The following is a 27229-nucleotide window of genomic DNA, read 5'->3' on the forward strand; positions in this document are numbered from 1 at the left end:
TATTTTCACCAGTTAGCATGGGATTTCAAAATGTACAAAACTAAGTATGGATTTTTATTTTGTAATTTAATAGTGTGTGAATGCAGGCAAGTTATTTAATCTCTGATCCTCCTTTGCCCTTTCTATAAAACAGTGCATGACTTAACATAAATGACCATTTCTTTCTTTCCTTCCTATACAAGTCATTGTCATGAAAAATGATATTTCCAATGCAGGAAAAAAAAAAAACAACACTTGGTTTTCCAAAGTGCTCCTTTTAATAGGATTATGGGCACAACAAATGTCTGTCCAAGTCAATTGCTACTTGTAATTAAGAAATTTGATTATTAAGTGGTTTTCTCTAAGCTGTCCATCCAAATACAGTTATATGCAATTAAAATTAAACCTTAGACACATTCTATTCTGTTCTATTCTGTAACCGTTACACTTTCACAGTTCTTTTTAATGTTGCACACATTCATCAATGAATAAAAGGAAAACTCAGAGCCAGGATCTAATTGTAATATAGCTATCTTGTGAAGTTTCTTATTAGGTGTAAATATAAAGTGTAATCACTAATATCATGGGCAGTGGTTTTAAATTAGGTAAGTGGCCCCCTTCTCTCTGAAGAAAATGAATATAAGAAAACAATAAATTAATTTCTAATCTCCAAGAAATATTTCAGCAAGTTCTCCCCTCCCCCTTTTTTGGGGGACCCAGCCTCCTGACACTTTGCAAAGCAGGAAACGATACCTGCCACAAGAAGCAGAAGGGAAATTTGGGGTTATCACACTGGGAGAAGACTCTACTAGTTTTTACCAGGCCGTACCTCTGCCCAAGGAATTGAAAAGCAGTTTGTATGTATTTAAATAAACTATTTACAAAGCATACTAAAATCAGCACTGGATCAGCAGTGTTTCCGTCATAGCTTTTCTCATGTGTGATAGCAGATCCAGTCCCGCCCTCCAACTGTCTGTGCATTGTCTTTCTTTCCCATGACTCACCCTAATTTTCAACTCTATCTTTTCTGACCTGACACTGACATTTACATTTGCCTTAAACTATGACAAAGCTTGATAGGGCTGGAGACCTTTTCTAATCTGAGTCATTCTATTTAATTCATTGTTTGATTCTAATGCTGAACAGATAAAACTGTGTGGGACTATTGATGTAAAAGGTGTAGAAAGCTTATGTAAGCACAGAATCCATCACCTCTTTATTACTAGCAGTAAAGAATAATAAAAACAACTCCACAAATTATATTTGGCTTAAGAAAGTATAGTATACTTTGATTACATGTGGTTATATCTCAGTCAGCAATAAATTCAACATTTATTTATTTACAGTCTACTTGGTGACTGGCAGATGGTTAGATTTGGAAATATAAACAGATATAATTGCTACAAGTTTTGAAATAGAAATGTGAACTAAATGGGAGCAGTTTATTCAACTGATGATGTTGGGATACAGAATTGATCTGATAGACTTTTTGGGAGGTGCGTACCAAGCTCTAGTTGCTTTGTTATCTCCTGTGGTCAAAGAAATAACCCTTGAAGTCAGGTGTTAATGTGCCAGTTTTAAAATGAAGAACCTGAGGATTAAGGCCTTGCCTAAAATCACACAATCAGTAAGTAGGAAATCCAGGATGCAAATTCCGATGTATCTAGCTGCCACGTTATCTCTTTCAAGCAAATGAGGATGAGATTTGAAGCTGAGTTTTAAGGATGAATTGGAGTTAATTAAGCAGACAAGGAGAAAGTAATTCGAGGCACAGAAAACAATAGAAGCAAACACACACATGATAAGGTAAATGGCATAATTTAGGAAGTGAGTAGGCCCTCGTAGCTATAATATTAATTGTTAGAAAGGAATCCCTGAAAAGTAGACTAGACCTACAGGCTGAAGTCAAGTTACAATGCACCTAACATGGAATGACAAGGAGGTATAAATCATTGAAAGGTTTTAAGTAAGAAAACAGAATTGTAATGAATCTTTAGAGAGATAATGCTAATAACATGGTAGATGAACTGTAGAAATGAGTAGATTTTGGTAAGTCTTTTAGACTCCTGGACCCAACTCCGAAGTTTGTGTGTGGGGGAAGGGTAGGCTAGGGGTGTGCTTTCCACACAATATCAAACAATTCACAGATACCAGCAGAGTGTCAAGAATTCAACTCAATTCTGACACTGTCTTCTGGGAGATAGCATCAGATCCCACAGGTTAAGGGCTCAGTCCTACAAGACTGCCCTGCCACCCCCCTCCCCCACCCCACTTCAGATGCCAGTTGCAAGCCCAGGTTGTTACCTGTGCTTCTAACCGATTGGCTATAAATCAAAGGTTCCCAAGACCCCTTTCCAGGATTGATTAATCTGCTAAAGTGGCTCACAGTACTCAGAAAAACATCATACTTAGTAGATAAATTTATTAAAAAGGGATATAACTCAGGAACAGCCAGATGGAAGAGATACATAGAGCAAGATATGAGGAAAGGACACAGAGTTTCCATACCCTCTCCAGATGTGCTGTTCTCCCAGCATGTTCACCAGCCAGATGGAAGCTCTCTGAACACCATCCTTTTGGGTTATTATGAAGGCTTCATTACAAAGGCTTGATTGATTAAATCATTGACCATTGGCAACTGATTCAACTTCCAGCCCCTCTCATCTCCCAGGAGGTCTGGGGGTAGGACTGAAATTTCCAACTTTCTAATCACATGGCTGGTTCTCCTGGCAACCAGCCCCCATCCTTAGTGCATTCCCAAGTCACCTTATTAACATAAATAAGAGACACCTTTAAGCTTTCAGCACTTAGGAAATGCCAAATGTTTTGGGAGCTTTGAGCCTGGAACTGTGAACAAAGACCAAATATATATTTCTTATAAATCATAATATTGTAGTAGAGCAACTGAGTAAAACCCTGTAGCTACCAACATGGGCCTCTGAGTCCAACCAACCTTGTTGTGCCAATCTATTCTAATTTTGAGGATTAAATATAAAATTTTTACAAAGTACCATCCCTGTGCCTGGCAGATAGTGATCCTCCAAAAATATTAGTTGTTGTTATGTTATTTTGGAATTAGGACTTAATTTGATCATTTAACAAACATTTGAGGGCTTACTATGTGCCAGGAACTCTTCTAGAACTAGGGGTACTACAGTGAATAACACAGTTAAAGTCCTTGCTCTCAAGGGACTTACATTCTGGAGGGGGCAGGAGAGTCCGGAAAAAAATGATAAAAAAAGATAAGCAAAAATTATCAGAGACATTTCTGAGATAGAATTGACAGACTTGATTACTTACTACATGTGGGATGGTGTGTGTCATAAGTGAGGGCAACAGAGGAAGAGTTAGGAATGATGCTGAGATTTTTCCCCCCGCAGCAATGCAGAGGCATTGTGTTGTCATTAGCCAAAATAAGACAGCAGGCCCAAGAACACATATAAGGAGAGTTGAGGAGAAGGGCAGAAAATGAATTTGATTTAGAACATGTAGAGTTACAAATGTCTGTATATCCAGGTAGAGATGGTAGGCTCTGGAAATTGGCTTCTATAGAATGGTATGCTGCAGTAGGATAGAAAAAAATGTGTCTTGGTTATGCAACTATCTGTCTCCAACCCCCAGCAGAATGCTGACACCTACTGAACATGTTCATGACAATTTTGTTGTAGAAAATAATATATATTTTGAAGATAATACTACCTGTAACTCCATGACTAACTCACAGTAAGATTATGACAAGGAAATCCCCTTCTGCTTCCCATCTTTACTGTTATTTGACTGTATCACCTCTCAGATGCAAGTAGCAAACCTTGAGTGGTTTGGCTAACTTGTATTTACAGGGTCCCTTGGGTAGGAGCAGTGTTCTTCCTTTCTAGCTCTGCTAAACAGAGGTGCTTATTAAGCTGAGTGTAATTTGATATTCAATTAGAATTTTAAAAACTCTTTATTAAGAGACTCTAAGCTTTTTGAGGGGAAATACTATATTCATATTTGCATCTTCATGGTTTATCCATGTGACAAATTAATAAATGAAAAATTTAAAAAGAATGTGATGTAACACACAAGGGAATGGATACACAAAACACAGATCATTGTAATTCTTCACCTAACCTTATCAAATAAAAATACTCAACTATGTGATTCGTAAGATCACTTTCTAGAAATATAATTCTGATATTAAAATTTGACTATATTGCAAATAAGTGAGTATATCGTAAAAGAGGTCTTACATTTAGAGAGATTTTATGTGTATAACAATGAACATTTTCAAATTAAATTACAAAAAAGCAATGATTTTAAAGAAACACCATACAGCAGAGACTACTTCATAAAAAAAACTATGGATATAGAACAAAATAATATACTGAAGCTTTGGATTGTTCAAACTGGTTTTACAATGTTTTAAAATTCTCTGAAAATAAAAAAAAATCAATTTGTACTGGAACTTTGATTTTTTTTAATCCAATTGATCTGTTCCCTTATGTATTTATAGACTTACCCTAGAGACATCTAGTTATTCCAATAAAAATAGAGATAATCTTCAAGAACTAATAGACCTTATTTTCCCATTTATATAATTTGATTTCAAAAGGCATACCCTTATGTAAAATGGTTGCTCCATTACTAATCCCTTGTCAAGATTCCATTTAGAGTGATTTCCCTGTCCTCTGCATTTAGGAACTAATTTATTAAACCTATTTTCTGATTTTTACTCATTTGTCCTTTTCTAAATTAATCTTCGATCTCAAAAATGTACAAAATAAAACTTTTATTATATGGTATTCTATGCTGAAATAACCAGAAAACTCCTCTCATCCCAAGTTCAAAGTAGAAAGAATGCATGTGGTTATGACTGTGGGCTCTGAAATCAACTTCCTCTGAGTTGAGTCCTTCCTACCTTTATCACTTCTAGGTGATATATCTTTAAGAAAGTCATTTAATCTCAATAAATTTGTTTCCACATGTGTAAAATGACAAAATAATGGTGCCTATCTTACAAGTTTATTGTGAAGATTAGGTGAATTACAGCACATAAAATTCTTAACACAGCCTGGCCCTTACTAAAAGCTCAGTGTGCTGCTTATATATAAATCTGGATATTATCTGCCTCTACTGTTTATATCACTGTCCATTAAAAAGCATCAGGCATTTTACTACTTCTTTCAGTCTTTCAAATGTCTTTTGTAAGTGCCAGTCATATGGCTATCACTATATTAAATGCTACAGACAATAATCAGAAAATTGAAAATATAGTGTTTGGTACACCAGTGTGAATGATCAAAGGTATAATAATAATAAAAGTTCACAATAATTACATGTTAAGTGAAAATACAGATAAATTTGCAATAAGAAATCTTTGGTCATTTTTTAGCTATAATATGGATTTTTCCTTCTTATTTCCTTCACCACAGCTTTTGTTTTAATGCAGTGATCTTAACTCCCAACCCCCAGAATCTCCCAGCAGGATCAAACTCCCAACCACACTTTTGTATACAAAATAGCAAAATGAACAGTAAAATAGTGTCTTATAGTTAGAAACATACTCCTTGGAGTTCTACTAAGAGTTTCTCAAATTTTAATTAGAGATGTTTTTGTCTGCATTCTCAAATGGTAAATTCATCAGTTAAGAATCCATCAAAAATGGCGGGGAATGTTTCTGAGGTATACATTTTTCTAAATACTAAAGTGAATATAAAGACAGTTTCCTTGACTTGAAGGAACCCACAGTTTGTTAGAAAAAAATATCGTGTAAAGAAATCCTTGCAATGAAGTGTTAAAGGTGATATGATGGATAAGTTACATCAGTTGCACAGATGACCCAAAGATAGTACTGACTACTTCTACCTAAAGGAGGGAAAAATCAGGTAATGTTTCATAGGGGGAGCGTCACTTGAGCTGCTGAGGTGGGGAGTAGGGAATATTTGAATAGATGTAGCACAGGATGTTAAGATGGAATGCTGTCAACTACTACAGCCAGAGAAGGTGACAGGAACTTTCAATGACATGCAAAAGAATTTGAACTCTGTGCTATCAGCAAATGGAATAATGGAATGTCTCATGCTTGGGAGTGACATGGCCAAATTTGTTTTAAGAAAGACTATAAAAGGGAGTGTGGAAAAGGGCTATGAAAATTGCAAGACGTTCTTTAGAGATGACTGTTGATGGAACAGTTTTAACAGCATGTGTTTAATGCCTTCTGGACTAGATACACTAGCTTTCGAAGGCTGGAAAATTTAAATGTCTTAGGTCAATGGATAATATATAAAATCAAATATTATATTGATTATAAGCCATTAGTATCTACAATATTTTATATTGATGAGTTATTACTGCACATGTATAATATTTTTCTAGGAAAAATGAATGTGTATTAAAGACTAAACTATTATTTCAAAGATAAGCTTAGCAAAGTGAGGTGAATGATAGAATTAGTCAAACCCCTGAAAAACTATAGTAAAAACTATAATGATGATTGGGGCATTGAAAGATCCTGAACTGTTTTATGAATCATGAAATATTGTTATGTTTAACATAGTTTCAGTGTTACATGTATTCACATAAATTCCAAATTTTTCACTAATAGCTGAAATGGTTAATTTTTCATTAACTAGAATATTTTAATATGATACCAGAATTCTTTTTCTTTTAAGTATTTTTCAGTTTGACTTAGCTATAATTGACATATATCACTATATAAGTTTAAGGTGTACAGCGTAATGGTTTGACTTACACATACTGTGAAATAACTACAGCTATTAGTTTAGTTAGAATCCATCATATTATATGTATACAATAAAAAGAGAAAACAAAATAAGAAAAATTTTTTCCTTGTTTTGAGAACTTTTAGGATTACTCTTAACAGCTTTCCTGTATATCATACAGCAGTGTTAACTATAGTTATCATGCTGTACATTACTTCCCTAGTACTTATTACTCTTGTAAGTGGAAGTTTGTACCTTTTAACCACCTTTATCCTATTCTCCATCTCCCCACCCCCTGCCTCCGGTAACCATAAATCTGATCCCTTTTTCTATGAGCTTGTGCTTTTTGTCTTGTTTTGGATTTTATTTGTTTGTGTTTTTAGATACAGTATTTATCTTTCTCTGTTTGATTTATTTTCCTTAGCATAATGCCTTAAATACCCATTCATGTCGCAAATGACCAAAGTTCCTCATATTTTATGACTGAATAATATTCCCTTATATATGTATTCCACAACCTCTTTATCCATTCATCTGTTGATGGACACTAAAGTTGGTTCCATTGGACCAGAATTCTTTTTTATTTTTGTATATTAATGTCAATGTTTATTTGTACCTAAGAATCTTCTTATTACCATTCTCTTCTTATTACCATTTTAAAATTACTTTATACACATTATTGAAACTCCCAATCCATTCCTCCCTTACTCCCCTCCTCCTTAAAACCACAAGTCTTTTCTCTACGTCCGTGAGTCTATTTCTGTTTCTTAGGTGAGTTCATTTGTACCATATTTTAGATTCCACATATAAGTGATATCATACGGTGTTTGTCTTTCTCCTTCTGACTTCCTTCACTTAGTATGATAGTCTCTAGTTCCTTCCATGTTATTACAAATGGCATTATTTCATTCTTTTTTATGTCAGTTTAGTATTCCATTATATATAATATATATATCATATATGTGATATATATATGCATATATATCACATCTTCTTTTACATTACAAAAAAACCTAAAAATAGAATTACCTTATGATCCAGCAATCCCACTCCTGGGCATATATCTGGACAAAACTATAATTCAAAAAGACACATGCACCCCTATGTTCATAGCAGCACTATTTACAATAGCCAAGACATGGACCAGAATTCTTAACCAGATAGAAAACAGTTAAAATGTGTAGTCTGGGGCTTCCCTGGTGGCACAGTGGTTAAGAATCTGCCTGCCAATGCAGGGGACACGGGTTTGAGCCTGGTCTGGGAAGATCCCACATGCCTCGGAGCAACTAAGCCTGTGCACCACAACTACTGAGCCTGCGCTCTAAAGGCCACGAGCCATAACTGCTGAATCCCACATGCCTAGAGCCCGTGCTCCACAACAAGAAAAGCCACCGCAATGAGAAGCCTGCACACCACAATGAAGAGTAGCCCCTGCTCACCACAACTAGAGAAACCCACGCGCAGCAACACTCAATGCAGCCAAAAAAATAAATTTATTAAAAAAAAAGCATAGTCTGTAATGACATACATTCTCAGTTAATGTTTTTCATCATATGAATTTCATGGAAAACCTATACACTATAAAATTTGACTTAAGTAATTAATTAAATATTAAATATCAGAATAACCAATGAGGAACAAATGAAAAACTAGTGATTTTCAACATAAAAATGTAATAAAAAGAAAATTTTTGGAAAATACAAACATTTCCAATGATCTTTAATGCTTCTTCCTAGGATATTTTAACTTAGTCATTGGCCATTGTTTTTGAGGATACAAGGAAGACAGAAAAAGTCTTATTTTAATGCTTAGCTATCAAAGGGACCATAAGCCAAAAATACCCATGAAAATGCTTCTGCGGGGCTTCTTTGCAGCCCTTTTCACCTTCTGGTGTGATGTTATATGGTCAGTTTGTTTGTGAGGTGTAGCGTCAAAGTTAAAATCCTCTTTTTCCTGAAGGTTTCCTACCAGTGTTTCATTATGTCTTTATTTTGTTGCTATTTTTCTTTTAAGAATGTGAACATATTTTTTCATAATATACTGAGAGCAGGTTAATAATGACTTTAGAAACCAAATCCAATGCAGATCGAAGTAGGCACATTTTCTGTGGATATCACTGTCTACTTAGCAAATGGTACGATACACAAATGCATTGTTGTTGCTACCTTAATTAAAAAGGACCCCTTTCAGTAATGTCTCTGGCTCTGGAAGAATTATAATCACACAGATTGGAAGAGCTTAGAAAGCTTATTTAACTAAGCTGTCAACAGCAGTCTCTCAGATCTGCTTAAATTTATTGGGAGGCAGGGAGATCTATTTGAAATGCTGACAATAAACACAGAACTGGTTCTAACTATGTTACATTTAATACACAGGAATATATTACAAGGTTAAAGGAAGTTGGCAGTATCTACCGTAAACACACCTACCCTTTGACCCAGAAATTTCACTTATAAGATTATTACCAAAAATTATGCACAAAAATGTATGACAATAATTTTTACTGTACCATTTTTTGTAATAGAGAAAATTTGGAAACAACTAGCATATATATTTATATGGCAAGGGTAAAATAATTAGGTGTTTCAACTAGACTGTTCAGCTATTTAAAAGAATAAAGTACCCTATTTGTACTGACATGGAAAAATTTCCAACATACATGAAGAGGAAAAAACACATAACACATACAATGTGACTCACTGTATGTGTGTTATTTTAAGAAGGTGCATATGTGTGTGTGTGTGTGTTTGCGTGTGTGTGTGTGTGTGTGTGTGTGTGTGTGTGTAGAAAAGGCTCTGGAAACTTAAATTATGGAGGGAACTGGTTATCTCTAATAGGAATTTAGGGGTGTGGTGGAGGAGGACATTCACTGTTTCTAATTATATGTATCCTTGCATTACTTGTGTCATTTAAAAATGAAAGTACTATAGGTCCTCTTTCTGTCCCCACTCCTTATGAATAAGACTCGGACCCTTCCTCTATTTATTACAACAAATTTGTTTTTATTTTTATATTAGCAAAAACATGAGATTTCAGGACTGGTTACATAAACATGCCATCATAACTGCAGAACAGTATTCCTCCTAATTAATCATTGTCATTCACTACCATGGGCCAGTTTGACAGGTGAAATATATGTATGGATATATTTTTTTCATACGAATATATACTTTTTTTGTACAGGAAGGCTAAGCGTTAGAATCGAGTTGATAATTAATTACTTTCACTATATGAAGAGAGACAAGATAGTATAATATTTAAGAGCATAGTATATAAAGTCAGGCCTTTGGCTTGAATCTCAACAACGATGTGACCGTGGACAAGTTTACTAAGTGTTCCCCAAAGCCTCATTTTTTCTTCATTGAAAAATGAATACCATGGTATCCACTTATTGGAGTCTTAGGAGGATTAAAATAGATAATGCATGTAGAAAATCCTGTAGCACAGTGCCTATCATATAATAAGTTCCCCTGAAATTTAGAATTTTCTTAGTGCTTTTTCATAGCTTTATATTAATAGCCTGTTTCCTCAATAAATTATAATTCCTAAAACAACATATGAAAATATTATTGTATGAATTTTTCAATAATGAATACATTTTCAAAACTGTTTAATCTCTAATAATATCTTTAGCTTCTGAATATAGAAATATAACTATTTTAGTATGAGAGAGCTACATATTAGCCTTGAAGAAACATATTTTATGTAATTCTTTCATTTTATTTGATTATCTGCACAGTTCCATGATCAGTGATTTTCGGGTACACGTGGGAAATAATGCAAAGTAGATGACAAGATTGAACATGGGAAAATTGGTTTTCACTGTTGAAATTATTAATTTCTTTCTAAAATGAGTTTTCCTTGTGGATTTTCATTATGCATTCAGGCCATAGCTTCCTAATCAATAAAGTAATTCATACCATGGGAGAATGAAAAAGAGGAGAGACTGAAAGGTTGGTATAAAAATTATGTTTAAGGAACTGATAATGAATCTAGGTTAATATGTCTATCTTTAAATTCATTTACTTCTTTAAAAAAATATCACTTGATGATCTACTTTAAGAAATCAGTAACCAACGGGAAAAGACAAAGTCTTGATTCTGTTTCTATTTGCAAGTAAACCAAATGAACCAAGATTGTCATACAACTGTTAATATTATTAGGCTTAATCCTAACCTTAAGAGCCTGGGAATTGAAAAAAAATAAACTGGTATACTAGAAATTTTTAAGACTTCTGACAACAAGGTGAATAAAGGGAATTGAGACTTTAAAAATACATTTTTTAAAATGTCAATTATACTATAGCTAGAAATATTCCTAGGCCACAGATACTTACAGGCTTCCCATTAGAGCATTTAACTGTGGAAACGACTATTTCAGTTTCACCAAGAGCAGGTTGTAGGATAGTTAGTGATATTTGTCTTCTTATATCTGAATTAGCACCTTTTAGTCAACCTGAAATTATTTATCAATCTGTATGATATAGAAATTTATGTCTTAAGTTGTCCATTTAGGTATTGGACTACAGTTATGAGTCTTTTTAAAAATGAAAATTATACTGTCCATAAAATCCATACATGAGCAGTAATATTATAACATATGAAAAGAGAAAAAAGAATTGAAACACTCCTAGGCTCAGAATACATACAACCCTTACCTTTAGAACTAATTCTTTCTAGTATCTTTGCTTCACACTTTTTTGCATAATTTTTAAAATATATGTAGAATTTTAGGTGTTTTTTTTTTACAAATATATTGTTTTAAATATATGCCTACTGATATTGGCTCAGTGCTTTGTGACAGCCTGGAGGGGTGGGATAGGGAGGGTGGGAGGGAGGGAGACGCAAGAGGGAAGACATATGGGAACATATGTATATATGTTTGTTATAAAGCAGAAACTAACACACCATTGTAAAGCAATTATACCCCAATAAAGATGTTTAAAAAATTAATTAATTAATTAAAATAAAATAAATTAAAAATAAATATATATATATATATGCCTACTAACAAAACTGGGAAATACAGAAGAATATAAAGAAAGTAACAACCATCCATACTTGTATGAAGTGCATACAACTAATATTAATATTTCATTGTAGTTCTTTAATCTTTTTCTCTATGCATTTTTACTTAGTTAAAATTTTATGTGTATTTAAGAATAGTAAATATATAAGAATATTTACAGATCTTAGATGCAAGATAATATCATACAAGATAAGAGGTGATTTATTGACACATGATATAGGACATTTTCATTCAGGAAGAGTTTTTAAGGTACAGAAAAAAATTCACTCCTCAAGTTTCTTGACATGGAAGTGACTTTTAAGTTACCCAGTACAACTACCTTTCTGATGGGAATAAACAAAAACCAAAATTTGTTGGCAATTACGCTTGTAAACTCCAAACTATGTTAATGTTATAGCCATCGTAAGCAAGTTCATGAACTGAAAAAATCCAGTTACTGCTTCAAGTGGCTATAAACAATGAGTAATGTATTCTGTTTGAACATTGGGTACAGTTTTATAAACATATTTCTTGATTCTAGAAAATTCAGAGGTACAAAAGAGGAACTGAGCTTTGTAGTACTTAACATAAAATTCAACTTCACTTCTTAGATTCAAAATCAACATGAGTATACCTAAGTCCTATTGGTTTCTTGAATTTGGAACCAAAATTAAGTAAAAGAAGAACTGCAGTCGTTTTCCACCATGTCTCTCCATTGTTGGTTCTTAATTTATCTCTAAAATGACTTAGTGGATATATTTAAGGATTTTTTTTAGCATCTTTATTGGAGTATATTTGCTTTACAATGGTGTGTTAGTTTCTGCTTTATAACAAAGTGAATCAGTTATACATATACATATGTCCCCATATCTCTTCCCTCTTGCATCTCCCTCCCTCCCACCCTCCCTATCCCACCCCTCTAGGTGGTCACAAAGCACCAAGCTGATCTCCCTGTGCTATGTGCTATGCTAGATATTCCCACTATCTATTTTACATTTGGTAATGTATATATGTCCATGCCATTCTCTCACTTTGTCACAGCTTACCCTTCCCCCTCTCCATGTCCTCAAGTCCATTCTCTAGTAGGTCTGCGTCTTTATTCCTGTCTTGCTCCTAGGTTCTTCATGACCATTTTTTTTTTTTTAGATTCCATATATATATGTTAGCATATGGTATTTGTTTTTCTCTTTCTGACTTACTTCACTCTGTATGACCGACTCTAGGTCCATCCACCTCACTACAAATAACTCAATTTCGTTTCTTTTTATGGCTGAGTAATATTTAAGGATTTTTAAAAAGAAAAATACTTAAGTGTTTTATTTTCTAAGACCTTACATATCAGAATAAAATAATGTATTTCGCCCCTGGAAAATAACTTTTGTGAACTGCAGTTACAGGATAATGGCATTTTTCTTCAAAAGTCCCAAGATATTTTCTCATTATCTTCCTTTTTAATAAAATTATTATGGAATAAAAGTCTGAAACCAGCCTGCTCATTTTATTTGTCAAGATCTTTGTAGTGTATTAATTTGTACTATTTCTGCTTAGGTGGTAGGAAGATTTTAAGAAAACTTCATAAAACAGAAATGTTACAAATGTTACACTCTACAAGCTGCTTTCTGCTGTACCCTTTTCTGGAAACTTCCCCACCCTTATCTTGTTCCCTGTCTCTGTCAGCTCTTCTATGGTATATTTCCTGAAGACATCCACTCCCAAGTAAACAGCACAACTCCCTTCTTTCCCTATTTTGTGTTTCTACTGTAATTTGTGCACATTTCTGAAGTCGTACGTGTAACACTTTTTGGATCGAATTTTGGCACATCTACCTTCCTTTGCACTAAACAGCAGTGCAAAAATATGGGCATATTAATATTTTCTTTTTAGAACAATGTCATGTGCATAGTGAAGCTTCAATAAATGTTGAAAGAACAAAAACAATATTTAACATCTAGGGCAACACAGACTAAATAATCACTTAATGATGTTTCTAAAAATTCCTGATAACAGCTATCAGGAAAGTATTTCTAACCACATTGTATGTTTTTATTGTACTTCCCTCTGTAAGGTTTTATTTTGTTTTGTTTTTCTCTGTTCCAGTTAAGCTGGATATGAAATTACAGTCATTGTGCCTAGCATAGATCCCTGGTACTTACTGTGAACTCTGTGTTTGAAAGAAAGGATAAATAAATAGGTAATGAATTATGTATAACAGACTTATTCATTCTGATTTTAGAATTTAATAACAAGCTTAATAAAAACAATTCTTACTTAAAGAGAAAGGCAATCACTATTCTAATACAGCATATTATTTAAATAAAATATATATATGCATATATCATACGTATCTACTCAAATCGGTAGTTCGTATTACTGAATTCAAGTTAAAGTTTACCTGATCCATTAGCGTACAAAAATGTGTGGCAATTTTACTGAGACAACATCTTATAATCTTTTATACTATACCAGTAATTGTGCATAAATGTTTGCACAATTCCTTTGGGGAAAAATAGTCATCTTATGTATTAGTGACAAAAATATGATCATTAATGTTTTTCAGTAGTATTGCTTTAACCAAATTTTAACTTGATTTGGAAGCGCCTAATTTTTACATCTCTCAGATAAACTCTTTGTGTAGACTGGAATGCATAAAAAGTTAGAGATTTAGAAAGAAAACCTGTCGTGTATCATATCTGCATAGCATAATTGCTCGATACTCTACCTGGACACATCACTTAATCTATCTAATCTTCAGTTCCCTTATTTGTAATGTGAGAATAATCATAAATATATTCTTATCTACCTCATGAGTTTTGTGGAAGATTAAATAAATTATATTTCACAGCCCTCTGAATGAGTTAGTTATCACCATCATTATTCCTTTTTTCCTCACTGCAACTTAAAACAGCTTTCAAGGGCTCCCCTGGTGGCATAGTGGTTGAGAGTCCGCCTGCCGAGGCAGGGGACACGGGTTCGTGCCCAGGTCCGGGAAGATCCCACATGCCGCGGAGCGGCTGGGCCCGTGAGCCATGGCCGCTGAGCCTGCGCGTCCGGAGCCTGTGCTCCGCAACGGGAGGGGCCACAACAGTGTGAGGCCCGCGTAGTGCAAAAAAAAAAAAAAACAGCTTTCATGACTATACCTTTCCTTAGCACTAACTCCTGCATTCTCTCTGAAGTAGTTAGTTCAATGTTTGCTTTTATTGGTTCTACTCTAGCCAGGTCTTTTTCAGCTCATTGGAAAGAAATTAGAAATCTGTAAGAGAATGATATTCTAAAACAGAAGTTGGTAAATAAAGTACATGTCTTGTCTTAGCTTCGGTGTTGAAAAAGGCTACTTTCTTCCCAATCCTCATCTCAAGTTTTCCTATTTTTATAGTCAGTGGCAGAAAACCTTCAGCCTATCAATGCTACACATTTTCTATCTGAACTGAAGCTTAAAGGCACCAGAAAATAAATCTCACTCATCATCATTGTGAACCCTATGGAATAGTCTAGCCTCTATAATTTTCCACTTCGCTACCACGTATAGCTACAAATGGACAGTACAACTTGGGACTGTTTAAAAAAAAATCTTAAATGGGAAAAGCAATTACATTTCTTCCTATCAATATGTGAATATCTGAGCCTTTTGTACAAAACGTAATGATAATCATGTTTTACAAGACACTTTTCATTTTCGTGGCATCCTGAAGCTTTTGCTATGTCAGCGACATTCTTTCTGTTCATTGGAAAGTATTGAATACTGCCCCGAGGGCATGTGCAGCCTTCCACAAAGCAATGTAAAAGAACATATTGGGCACACATTAAAAAAGGCAAGCCAAGCAAGTCAGATGCACATAGTGGCACGTGGCAGACAGATGACCGGTTGACTGCAAGACTCCTTTCATGTTTTCCCTGGTGCGAGGTTAAGTATTGGATACCAGCCCATGTGATGTGGAGAATGTAATTTACTTTTGCATTCTGACTGTTGATTTAAAAATAGATTATTAAATATAAGTTACAGCTTAGAGCCTTGGGGGAGATTACCGTAGCCACATTCATTCAGGTAGGTAGGAATATGGTTTTCCTTTCTTCCATCCTCTCATATGGGGCATGGAATAGTTTGCATTGGGAAGTGCAAGTGATTTTACCCTAAAGAGCTGGAGGGAGAGAACTGAGCTCAATAACATTTGGTGGTTTGTCGCATATAATCCAAGTAACATTCCAGAAACATGATAACGTGCACAAGCATATGCACCCTAAGCAAGTGCTTCTACTGTGTAATAATCCACTTGTCACTTTATATCAGCATCAATCCTTTAATAAATGAGCATGTTTCTTGAGTAGATGAAAACTAGCATACAGATTTCCCCATAATATCTTCCCAAGAAGAAATGTAAAGAAGTTTGTACAACCAACACTTTATCTGCCTCCATGAGCAATGATTTGAGGTCCATAATAGATATTCATAGTGTTACAAAGACAGAGTCTTTATTCCTATACATATATATGCAGATATATGAGGTAGTAAAGATAAGTAAATAGTTCCATAGGTCCAAAGAATATGTCTCCAAATTGCATGGCTTGTAAAACTTTGTACCATATCTGAATTCTGATATTAAATAGATCATATTACAGCTGTTGGAGGCTCCCCAGCACAAACCAGTAATTTTGCTACTGGTCTTCTAAGTGTTTACAGTGTCAACATTAATTTTTTCTGCTACATTTCTTAAACGTCCCCAAAGACTTTGATTTATCTTGGGTATAAAATATTTCAATCCATTAAATAATAAAATAACAAGTGACATTATCCTCACTTCTCCCTTAAATAACTTGTAAGACAAATAAACATAGAAGAGTCTATGGTGCTTTGATAATGTACAAAGTCAAGTTTGCTATGCTCAGTTGCATTTTTGCAACCAAAGAGCCCAGAGATTACACTGTAGGTCTGGGTCATGGCAGGGAAGCTCTTAGGCAAGCTTTTACGAGTGCTGTGCTGTGGGAAAGAGATGCATATGTTCACAGTTGGTAGTTTTTTGGGGCTCTTGGTGATTGACAGGGCCCCAGGATACACGCTTGTAGGGAGGCAGCAAAGGGAGAGAGTGCCTGAAGCACTGGGGCTCCTACCACAGTGGACCCCAGTTCTTTTATTATTTCCTGTAAGAAAAGAATTGTTTTCAATTTCATATAAAATTACTCGTGTTACAAAACAGAACAAGCTTTGGTTATTTTACGTCAGGAGTGGGAAGTAGAAGTCAGACAGGATGGATGTTGAAATTGGAGTTTTGACTCAAAAGAACTGTCCAGGTCCTGTGCCTCCTCTACTTGTCCAAGTGCTCCCTGGCTCTCTTCCTCGTGTCACTTTCTCATGAAAGGCAGACTAAAAATTAAAGTGCATCTAATTAGGGACTTGAAAAATAAATACATAAAATAGTTTTGAAGAGGCATTAGGTTCCTCTTCCCTCATTTTTCCAAAGAACATCACTGAAAAGGATCAAGTGAATTTGTGTTCTGTAGAGTTGTCCCTGCATAAACCTTGGCGTTCAAGTAGTAGGGGAAACCGGGGTCCGAATGCACAGGCTGGTTGAGCTCTGGGCAGGGCTGCCTGTGCCTCTTTACAAACGCGAGGTTTACCATGGGGCCTTGTTTTATCATTGTGATGACTGAGGTGATTTGCAGGCAGCTCTCTTGATTTCTGCCCGGGAGCACAGCAGGACCCTGCTATTAACGTTTTCTCTACTAACCTAACCAAGCAGGCATCTTCTGAGCGCCCCTGGGCTGGAAACGCATCCTGACGTCTCCTCTAGGGAGGATCTTCCCACTTCCGGTTTAGGAGTCGAAACTTCCAAACCCGCTTCCAGTTTAGGTTCTGATAACTTTAGAAACATGATAAACAGCGGACAGGTAGGAAAAGCCGTCAGGAATCTATTGCTGTTGCCAAAGTTAAAGGAAGTATTAACTTGAGCTCCGATAATGACAGTGCGAACTGGATGGGAGAAATTGTGGCAGGTGAGAGAGAAATTGAGGACCCAAGACAAGGCTCTATGACTGTGGGACAGCAGGAGGCTTTTTTTTTTTTCCAGATGATTTGACTAGGAGATTAGAATGCTAGGTCTACCAAAAATGAGACTCTGAAAGGAGGAGCAGAATGGAAGGGAAAACTCAGTCTGTAGTTTTAGATTCCTTGTGTTTGAGTAGCCAGAGGGAAATCTACATAGAGATAACAGTAATTATTCAAAAATTGGAAGTAGGCTCAGAAAGAAGTCCTAGCAGAATATCTAAATTTTGAATTTTGCTCAAAAAGTGTTTGTAGGAGAGGTCATGTAATGCCAAAAGGTTGCAAAGAGAAAAGAAGAGACGGTTGGATGGAGTAGTGGAAAAGAACAATATTACAGAAGGGAAAGATTACTAAGAGGGTCTTGTATCCCCTTGGTGATGGTTTGTAAATTGAGAAGACAAAATTCAGGTAACATCGGTATTAAATAGTGAGAAAGAATAGTACCGTCTCAGTGATTTACCTGTTTCCTTGTCAGTGAATACAGCTTTATTTATATGTGTATAATTATGTGTATATAAATGTATAGGAATATATGGTACACTATCTATAATTTCAAAATTGTATGTGGGATAGATGAATATATAATATACATTTTATATGTGAGTATATTTATCCATCTATTCATATATAATAATTTTTATAATGGGAATTATAGAGTGAAAATGATTGCTTTCCATTTAAAAAATGAGTTATTTGATATGGTATCACATCAAAATGTTTTTATATAGTTGTGTATTTGAAGTTTGGTTATAGTAGTTTAATATATATGGACATTTAGCACTTGGGTCTTCCAAAGAGAATGTGATTCTTCCATAAACAAAAACTGATGAAGTCTTATTGAACTAGATGTGCCAACTTTGCATACATTTGGAGTGGAGGGTAGGGTTACTATATATTCTTATTTCCATAACTGTATTCAAAATCAAGTGTTGTATTATAAACTTGTGACAAAGAAACTGTTTTTGAAAACACTTTCAGTAAAACTGCTGAACAAAACATGTTCAATGCTTCTCATCGTGCATGCAAGAGATAAAGCGTACTGTAGCATATGTTGTTAGATGAATCTCTGGTGACATTTAAGGTATATAAAGATGATGTATCAGCTTGAGAAAATAATTTACTCAAACCACGATAATAAAGTTATCATTTTTATAAATAAAACTAATCTGTAATTATCAACCTATTATCTTTGAATAACACTTTTAGCCATTTCTGAATTTTTTTTTTTTTTTTGCCGTATATGGGCCTCTCACTGTTGTGGCCTCTCCCGTTGTGGAGCATAGGCTCCGGACGCGCAGGCTCAGCAGCTATGGCTCACAGGCCCAGCCACTCCGCGGCATGTGGGATCTTCCCGGACCAGGGCACGAACCCGTGTCCCCTGCCTCGGCAGGCGGACTCTCAACCACTGCGCCACCAGGGAAGCCCCATTTCTGAAATTTTTTAAGACTAAGTAGAAAATTTCTAACAAATAAGACACTGTCTGAACATGGAACTAAATACTGTTCAAGTAACTTGTCCTCATTTGTGAGACTAATATTTTCAAGTAGGAACATTCTATGTGAAATTTCTATTATCAGGATATGCTCACCTGTTTAAAAATTTGAAACCAAATTTTTACTTTCTTTTAATAATTGTAGTTTAAAGGATGGTGAGCTTGTTTATGCCTTGTTTGACTTATTGGTTTTCTATAGATAATCAGTATTATTAGTAGCTTTTATCAACATGCTCTCTTTTTACACTGGGACCTGAGAAACTAATGTTTTACCAATGTCTGTGGATTAAAATCTGAGTTTAGATGGCTACCCAGTAACTCTATCTTGCTAACTGGGTGTTATCTTCTAGGCCACCGTATCTCTTTCAAGGAATATGGCTCTATCCTCCTTGGTTGGATTATTTTGAATTATATTGGCTTATGATTAGGCACAAAACATTCTTTAAAATCCTACGTATCATACACACTTTGTTGACCAAAACACACCAAAATTTTTTTAATATTAAGAGAGAACTTTGGATTACTCAGATTCTCTTTCCTTGCTAATATTTTGACTATTTAAACTGTCAGATTCTCAGAGAAGAATATTAATATTCCACACTGTTTGCAGATCCATAAACGTGTGCTTATATTTCTAAGAGTTCTTGATTTATGCATTTTTCTGCTGTGATATGAGACAAATTTTGGCCTCTTGATCTAGGACTGTGTCAAGGCTCCTAGCATTAGGAGTTTTGACTTAAATCTTCTATTGTTTCAGATTTAGGAAGTTGCTCATTGTGTTATTTGGTCATATTTTGTTGAGAATTGTGGCATTTAGCATTATAAAGGAAACTTAATTATGTAATTTTATGCTTTTATGGCCTGTATTCACCCACATTTTATATCAGGATTGCAAACCATGGTATCTCATTGCATTTGCTAAAAATGCTTTGCTCATTCCTTTATCATTAGCCTTTATGAATTACTTTGTTTTATGTATGTTTCTTTTACAAATCCCACTTGATCATGGTATATGATCCTTTTAATGTGTTGTTGGATTCTGTTTGCCAGTATTTTTTGAGGATTTTTGCATCTGTATTCATCAGTGATATTGGTCTGTAATTTTCTTTTTTTGTAGTATCTTTGTCTGGTTTTGGTATTAGGGTGATTGTGGCCTCATAGAATGAGTTTGGGAGTGTTCCTTCCTCCACAATTTTTTGGAAGAGTTTGAGAAGGATGGGTGTTAGCTCTTCTCTAAATGTTTGATAGAATTCACCTGTGAAGCCCTCTGGTCCTGGACTTTGGTTTGTTGGAAGATTTTTAATCACAGTTTCAATTTCATTACTTGAGATTGGCCTGTTCATATTTTCTATTTCTTCCTGGTTCCATCTTGGAAGGTTATACCTTTATAAGAATTTGTCCATTTCTTCCAGGTTGTCCATTTTATTGGCATAGAGTTGCTTGTAGTAGTCTCTTAGGATGCTTTGTATTTCTGCAGTGTCAGTTGTAACTTCTCCTTTTTCATTTCCAATTTTATTGATTTGAGTCCTCTCCCTCTTTTTCTTGATGAGTCTGGCTAATGGTTTATAAATTTTATTTATCTTCTCAAAGAACCAGCTTTTAGTTTTATTGATCTTTGCTATTGTTTTCTTTGTTTCCATTTCAGTTATTTCTGCTCTGATCTTTATGATTTCTTTCCTTCTACTAACTTTGGGTTTTGTTTGTCTCTAGTTCCTTTAGGTGTAAGGTTAGATTATTTATTTGAGACTTTTCTTGTTTCTTGAGGTACGCTTGTATAGCCATAAACTTCCCTCTTAGAACTGCTTTTGCTGCATCCCATAGGTTTTGGATCGTCATGTTTTCACTGTCATTTGTCTCTAGGTATTTTTTGATTTCCTCTTTTATTTCTTCAGTGATCTCTTGGTTATTTAGTCACATAGTGTTTAGCCTACATGTGTTTGTGTTATTTATGTTTTTCTCCATGTAATTCATTTCTAATCTCATAGCATTGTGGTCAGAAAAGGTGCTTGATATGATTTCAATTTTCTTAAATTTACTGAGGCTTGATTTGTGACCCAAGATGTGATCTATCCTGGAAAATGTTCTGTGCACACTTGAGAAGAAAGTGTAATCTGCTGTTTTTGGATGGAATGTCCTACAAGTATAATTAAATCTGTCTGGTCTGTTGTGTCATTTAAAGCTTCTGTTTCGTATTTATTTTCATTTTGGATTATCTGTCCATTGGTGTAAGTGAGGTGTTAAAGTCCCCCACTATTATTGTGTAACTGTCGATTTCCTCTTTTAGAGCTGTTAGCAGTTGCCTTATGTATTGAGGTGCTCCTATGTTGGGTGCATATATATTTATAATTGTTATATCTTCTTCTTGGATTGTTCCCTTGATCATTATGTAGTGTCCTTCTTTGTCTCTTGTAACATTCTTTATTTTTAAGTCTATTTTATCTGATATGAGTATTGCTACTCCAGCTTTCTTTTGATTTCCATTTGCATGGAATATTTTTTTCCATCCCCTCACTTTCAGTCTGTATGTGTCCCAAGGTCTGGAGTGTGTCTCTTGTAGACAGCATATATATGGGTCTTGTTTTTGTATCCATTCAGCAAGCCTGTGTCTTTTGGTTGGAGCATTTAATCCATTCACGTTTAAGGTAATTATTGATATGTATGTTCCTATGACCATTTTCTTAATTTTTTCGGGGTTTTTTTGTAGATCCTTTTCTTCTCTTGTGTTTCCCACTTAGAGAAGTTCCTTTAGCATTTGTTGTAGAGCTGGTTTGGTGGTGCTGAATTCTCTTAGCTTTTGCTTGTCTGTAAAGCTTTTGATTTCTCCATCGAATCTGAATGAGATCCATGCTGGGTAGAGTAATCTTGGTTGTAGGTTCTTCCCTTTCATCACTTTCAGTATATCAAGCCACTCCCTTCTGGCTTGCAGAGTTTCTGCTGAGAAATCAGCTGTTAACCTTATGGGAGTTCCCTTGTATGTTATTTTTCATTTTTCCTTTGCTGCTTTCAATAATTTTTCTTTGTCTTTAATTTTTGCCAGTTTGATTACTGTGTCTCGGCGTGTTTCTCCTTGGGTTTCTTCCTGTATGGGACTCACTGTTCTTCCTGGACTTGGGTGGCTATTTCCTTTCCCATGTTAGGGAAGTTTTCGACTATAATCTCTTCAAATATTTTCTCAGGTCCTTTCTCTCTCTCTTCTCCTTCTGTGTCCCCTATAATGTGAATGTTGTTGCGTTTAATGTCCCAGAGGTCTCTTAGGCTGTCTTCATTTCTTTTCATTCTTTTTTCTTTATTCTGTTCCGCAGCAGTGAATTCCACCATTCTGTCTTCCAGGTCACTTATCCGTTCTTCTGCCTCAGTTATTCTGCTATTGATTATTTCTAGTGTAGTTTTCATTTCAGTTATTGTATTGTGCATCTCTGTTTGTTTGTTCTTCAATTCTTCTAGGTCTTTGTTAAACTTTCTTGCATCATCTCGATCTTTGCCTCCATTGTTTTTCTGAGGTCATGGATCATCTTCACTATCATTATTCTGAATTCTTTTTCTGGAAGGTTGCCTATCTCCACTTCATTTAGTTGTTTTTTCTGTGGTTTTATCTTGTTCCTTCATCTGGTACATAGCCCTCTGCCTTTTCATCTTGTCTTTATTTCTGTGAATGTGGTTTTTGTTCCACAGGCTGCAGGACTGTAGTTCTTCTTGCTTCTGCTGTCTGCCCTTGGACTTTTCATTGTGGTGGCTTCTCCTGTTGCGGAGCACAGGCTCTAGGCACACAGGCTTCAGTAGTTGTGGCATGCAGGCTCAGTAGTTGTGGCTCATGGGCTCTAGAGCACAGGCTCAGTAGTTGTGGCACACGGGTTTAGTTGCCTCGTGGCATGTGGGATCTTCCCAGACCAGAGCTTGAAACCATGTCCCCTGCATTGGCAGGTGGATTCTTAACCACTGCGCCACCAGGAAAGCCCCTGCTTTGCCTTTTAAAAACTGTCTCCTGGCAGCAAACTGGAGAAATTATGGGGCTTACTTTTTTGTTTCCTTTTTCTCAAGGATAATTGCCCTATGCTGTCAGTTGTTCATTGTCTGAAAATAACCATCATCAACTGTGGATGAAATACAGTTCCTCCTGGAAATGCAGATGGAGAACTTTAATACTTTTGTTTCAATTACTGATTTTGCAATCAGAAGATGATGCAATGATCACCTCCAATTGTGGCAGTTGGGTTTCTTACTTTTTCTTTCTCTCCTTTTCATTATCACAATATAATCATGAATTTATATTAATTCAGTATTTCACTATCAATCATAGTCAATTTTTGATCATTGTTTTTTTTTTTTCCCAAATTTTCTCAATATAAACCTCCTCAGGTTGTTTTCTGTGTTCTTTAGATGTGACCCCACTAACCTCTGAGAGCTTCCTTGCTTCATGGCATAACAAAAAGCCTAATATCAGAGTTCTCAGCTATTTCAGTTTTCTTCTCAATAAATTTGTTTGACTTTGGTCTGGGTTTTTGTTTGTTTGTTTGTTTTCTTTTTTTGTGAATATTCATTTGTTTTGTTTTTTCCTGGATCCATGTAATTGTATGTTTGAGATGAGAGAGGAGTTTGGATAGATTATTAGCTTTCTTAATTTTTCTTTTACTGTGGTGTAGTCTGGTGTAGTTTGTTTAATAAATGACACATATTTTGGTCTAACTTTTGACATCTGATTTAGGCTCCTTAGCCAATTCTTCTTGTCCTGGCTGTTACTGTTTTTACTTATATGTAAATTGAACTTTGTGCTATTATATTTCTCCTGGTTATTCTGAGGGTATATACTATGGAAGGTTTATTTGTGCTCTGAATGTTTTGAATGAATTTTGGAGGATTATAAGTTGGAAGATTGGATGTTAGAACTTAGGTGACTACCACTATTCTCTAAGGACTGAATTTCTGTTTTTGTCAACTCTTTGGAATTATATTCCAGGATTTTGTTGCTGTTGTTGTTACTGTTTAATTTTCTTCTATTTTGCATTAATGCAAAATGCACAGCAGTTTGTCTTCAAAGCATTTTTTTTACCACTTCTTATGCTAGTTGAAATATCATATATCACCCACCTCCTAATGTTATATATTTATATGTGTTTTAGGTTAAATATATTTAATCAAAATTTTGCTTTCTGCCAAGAAATTTTAATTTATTTTTATTACATTGTTTTTATTTTATTCAACAGACCAATATCACATATTATTATCACATATGTTAATAGTCTGTTGGCAACCATATATTTAAAATATATGAAACCTAATTAATAAACTGTATACCAATAGTGGTTAATAGAGCAGACTCTGTAATAATTCTAAGATTTAGAAGCTGGAATCATCCCTTATGAAGATGAGAAAGCCTTGTTTTCCATAAGTTTTAAAATTGGTCTAATAGTAGTATTAATGTGTTAGCATTGGTATGAAGGTTCAGTGAGCTATCCATGCAAAATGTATTGCCCAGCACTATCTCTATATATAATTATGTACATTTGAACTTTGCAAATTCAGTTTGCATCTCATAATTTACATTTTCTTTTTGTCTCAAAAAAATAGAATTAGGATGGAATTCTTCTTGACTTAGCATTTATATTGAACTCACAACATTCAACTTTCTAAGCATCCAGAGGCATAACCATATAAAGTGTTACATATTTGTTAAATCTTATTTTCTTGAAAAAAAATTGCTGTTTATGCTTTTGTGTCCAGGAAATAAAATGTGTTTTATTTTCCAACAGACAATAAAGAATTTTGAAAATTAAAAGTAACTTTAAAAAATATTACTAAATATATGTGCTTTTAAAAATATGGAAAGTTTAGAAAAGTAAAACAAGATTGAAAATTCCTGATTGTTCTGCTACATTGAGATAATGGCTATTAACAGCTTATAGATTGTTTCCAATTTGTTTTACAAACATCACTGCTTTGCAATACCATAGCTAAACTTTTGCTCACAAATACATTTTTTTTGGTCTTTGAACAGATTTTTAGAAATATAATTGCTGAGTTAAAGGGAATAAATGTATTTCATACTATTGCCAAGTCTTCCCAAATTGACATTTAGAAATATTGTGTCACTTGTATATGATTAGATTCTAATCCTTTGTCATTTCAAAATTCAGATAAAAATCTTTTTTGTTGTTATACCCATTTTATTACTTAACCTGTCTCATAAACTCCTTTGTATATCATCAAATATGCATTTAGGGCAACATTGTCAATGGCTTCAGTCTAATAACACTACAAATTATTCAAACATCTTCTACTGTTGTCAATTTAAAATATTTTCACTTGTTGGTTTTCAAACAAATTTGTGATGAAAACACCTTCATGTGTATGCTGAAATAACTTCTGATGACAAATCGTGAGAAAAATCCATGGGCAATGTGGAGTCGTGGTTCTAAGAGCTAAGTGCCTGGGACATTCTCTCCTGGACCTGAATCCAGCACCTTCTAAAATATAGAGGGCAGCACCAGGGTTCTGGGACCGGCCACTGAATATAAACAGATAAGCCCCTCACCAGACCCTACTCCAAAACGGTCCCTCTCAGATGACCCTGAGACTTCTGCCTTAAGCATCTAGACTCACAAGCATTTGTACTAACAGATCTCAGCTGCATCCAGAATCTGCACCCAGTAGGTATCCCCTCCAGCTCCTTGGGGTCTGGAGGCCCTACCAGAACATCATTCTCTTGAAATTAGCCACCCAGATGGAGAGTCCATAGCTTTAATCCTGCTTCTTATCCTTCTAGGCATCCTTAGATAACAACTTCAGTGAACGTGAAGGGGCACCTTATCCTGCACCCAAATCCAGATAAAAAATCTTTTACAAACAGAATATTTTATCTGTAGAATCAGGACCAGGTTACAGTATGGTACAGAATATAGAACCAGACAACAGAATTTCACTTATAATATTTTGGTTCAAAAGTGCTATGTATGTATTTTCTTATTGAAAAAGGTTATAAATGATGACTCTATAAATACATTTTTGACCCATAAATGCAAATTAGAAAGTGACCCTATTCTAGAATTGGCATCACGAACCAAAAGAAGAGATGATTCAATGTATGGTCTGGTATACAGTATTAATGTTTACCATTACCCAGTTCTTCTATATTTCTGTGTACATAGGAGAGTATGCTTGCCCACACCCTTGAAATTAGGAGTGGTAGTATGAATAGTAGTTATGCCAATGCACTGTGAGCAGATCATCAGTTCTCCGTATAGAAAAGATAAAATAAATTATTCCACTATATCATAAAAGACACAAAGATAAATTACAGGTATACTAAAAAAAAAAAATCTATCTATGCAAAACAAAAAAATCCCAGAAGAAAATAAATGAGACTGCCCATATGACATCAAGATGGGGAAGGATTTTTTTAAAGCGTTATACAAAAAAAGTCCACATCCATGAAATAAATTTGACATAAAAACCACTACACTGCAAACATCATACCAAAAAGGAGAAAATACAAAAAGTGCTTGGGAAAGATATTTAGATATTTTCAACGTGAGCAAAGATTAGTATATATATGTGCATCCCTACACATATATTTAAAACTCCTAAAAATTAACAAGAAAAAATAACCCTAGAGAAAAATATGGCCAAAGGAAATGGGCATTAATTCTTATAACATTCCTTTCTCCCAATTCCTAATGTTCTTTCCTATAATTTACAAGGATTCATAAATGCTTTCTTGCATTAACTCATTGAAGAGCCATCATTAGTTGGCTATTTCTTAGACATTGTTGTAAGGGTTTGGGGTGCAGGCCTTTTCACCTCCTGAAGTTCTTTAGGCCCATAAATACTTCATCCTAAAGCTGAGCCCAGGGAGACTTAGTACATAACAAGGCACGATTTCCAGATTATAGTTGATTTTTGACAAAATATGATTCCACTGGTCTTTTGATCATCCCAGATATTTATATTTTTTAAAAAATGGTAATCTAGATGAATTTGTAATTCATTTACAAATCACAAAATGATGGAGCAGATCACAAA

The 27229-nt window shown here is 34.8% G+C and overlaps 1 protein-coding gene across 1 annotated transcript in view; it reads left to right on the forward strand.

Annotated features, from left to right (window-relative positions):
• Positions 1-27229, forward strand: part of MGAT4C (MGAT4 family member C) — a 523301-nt gene that overhangs the window by 484266 nt on the left and 11806 nt on the right. The window lies entirely within an intron of this gene.

This window comes from Lagenorhynchus albirostris, chromosome 11 (assembly GCF_949774975.1).
Source record: "Lagenorhynchus albirostris chromosome 11, mLagAlb1.1, whole genome shotgun sequence".
In the NCBI taxonomy this organism is placed as follows: Eukaryota; Metazoa; Chordata; class Mammalia; order Artiodactyla; family Delphinidae; genus Lagenorhynchus; species Lagenorhynchus albirostris.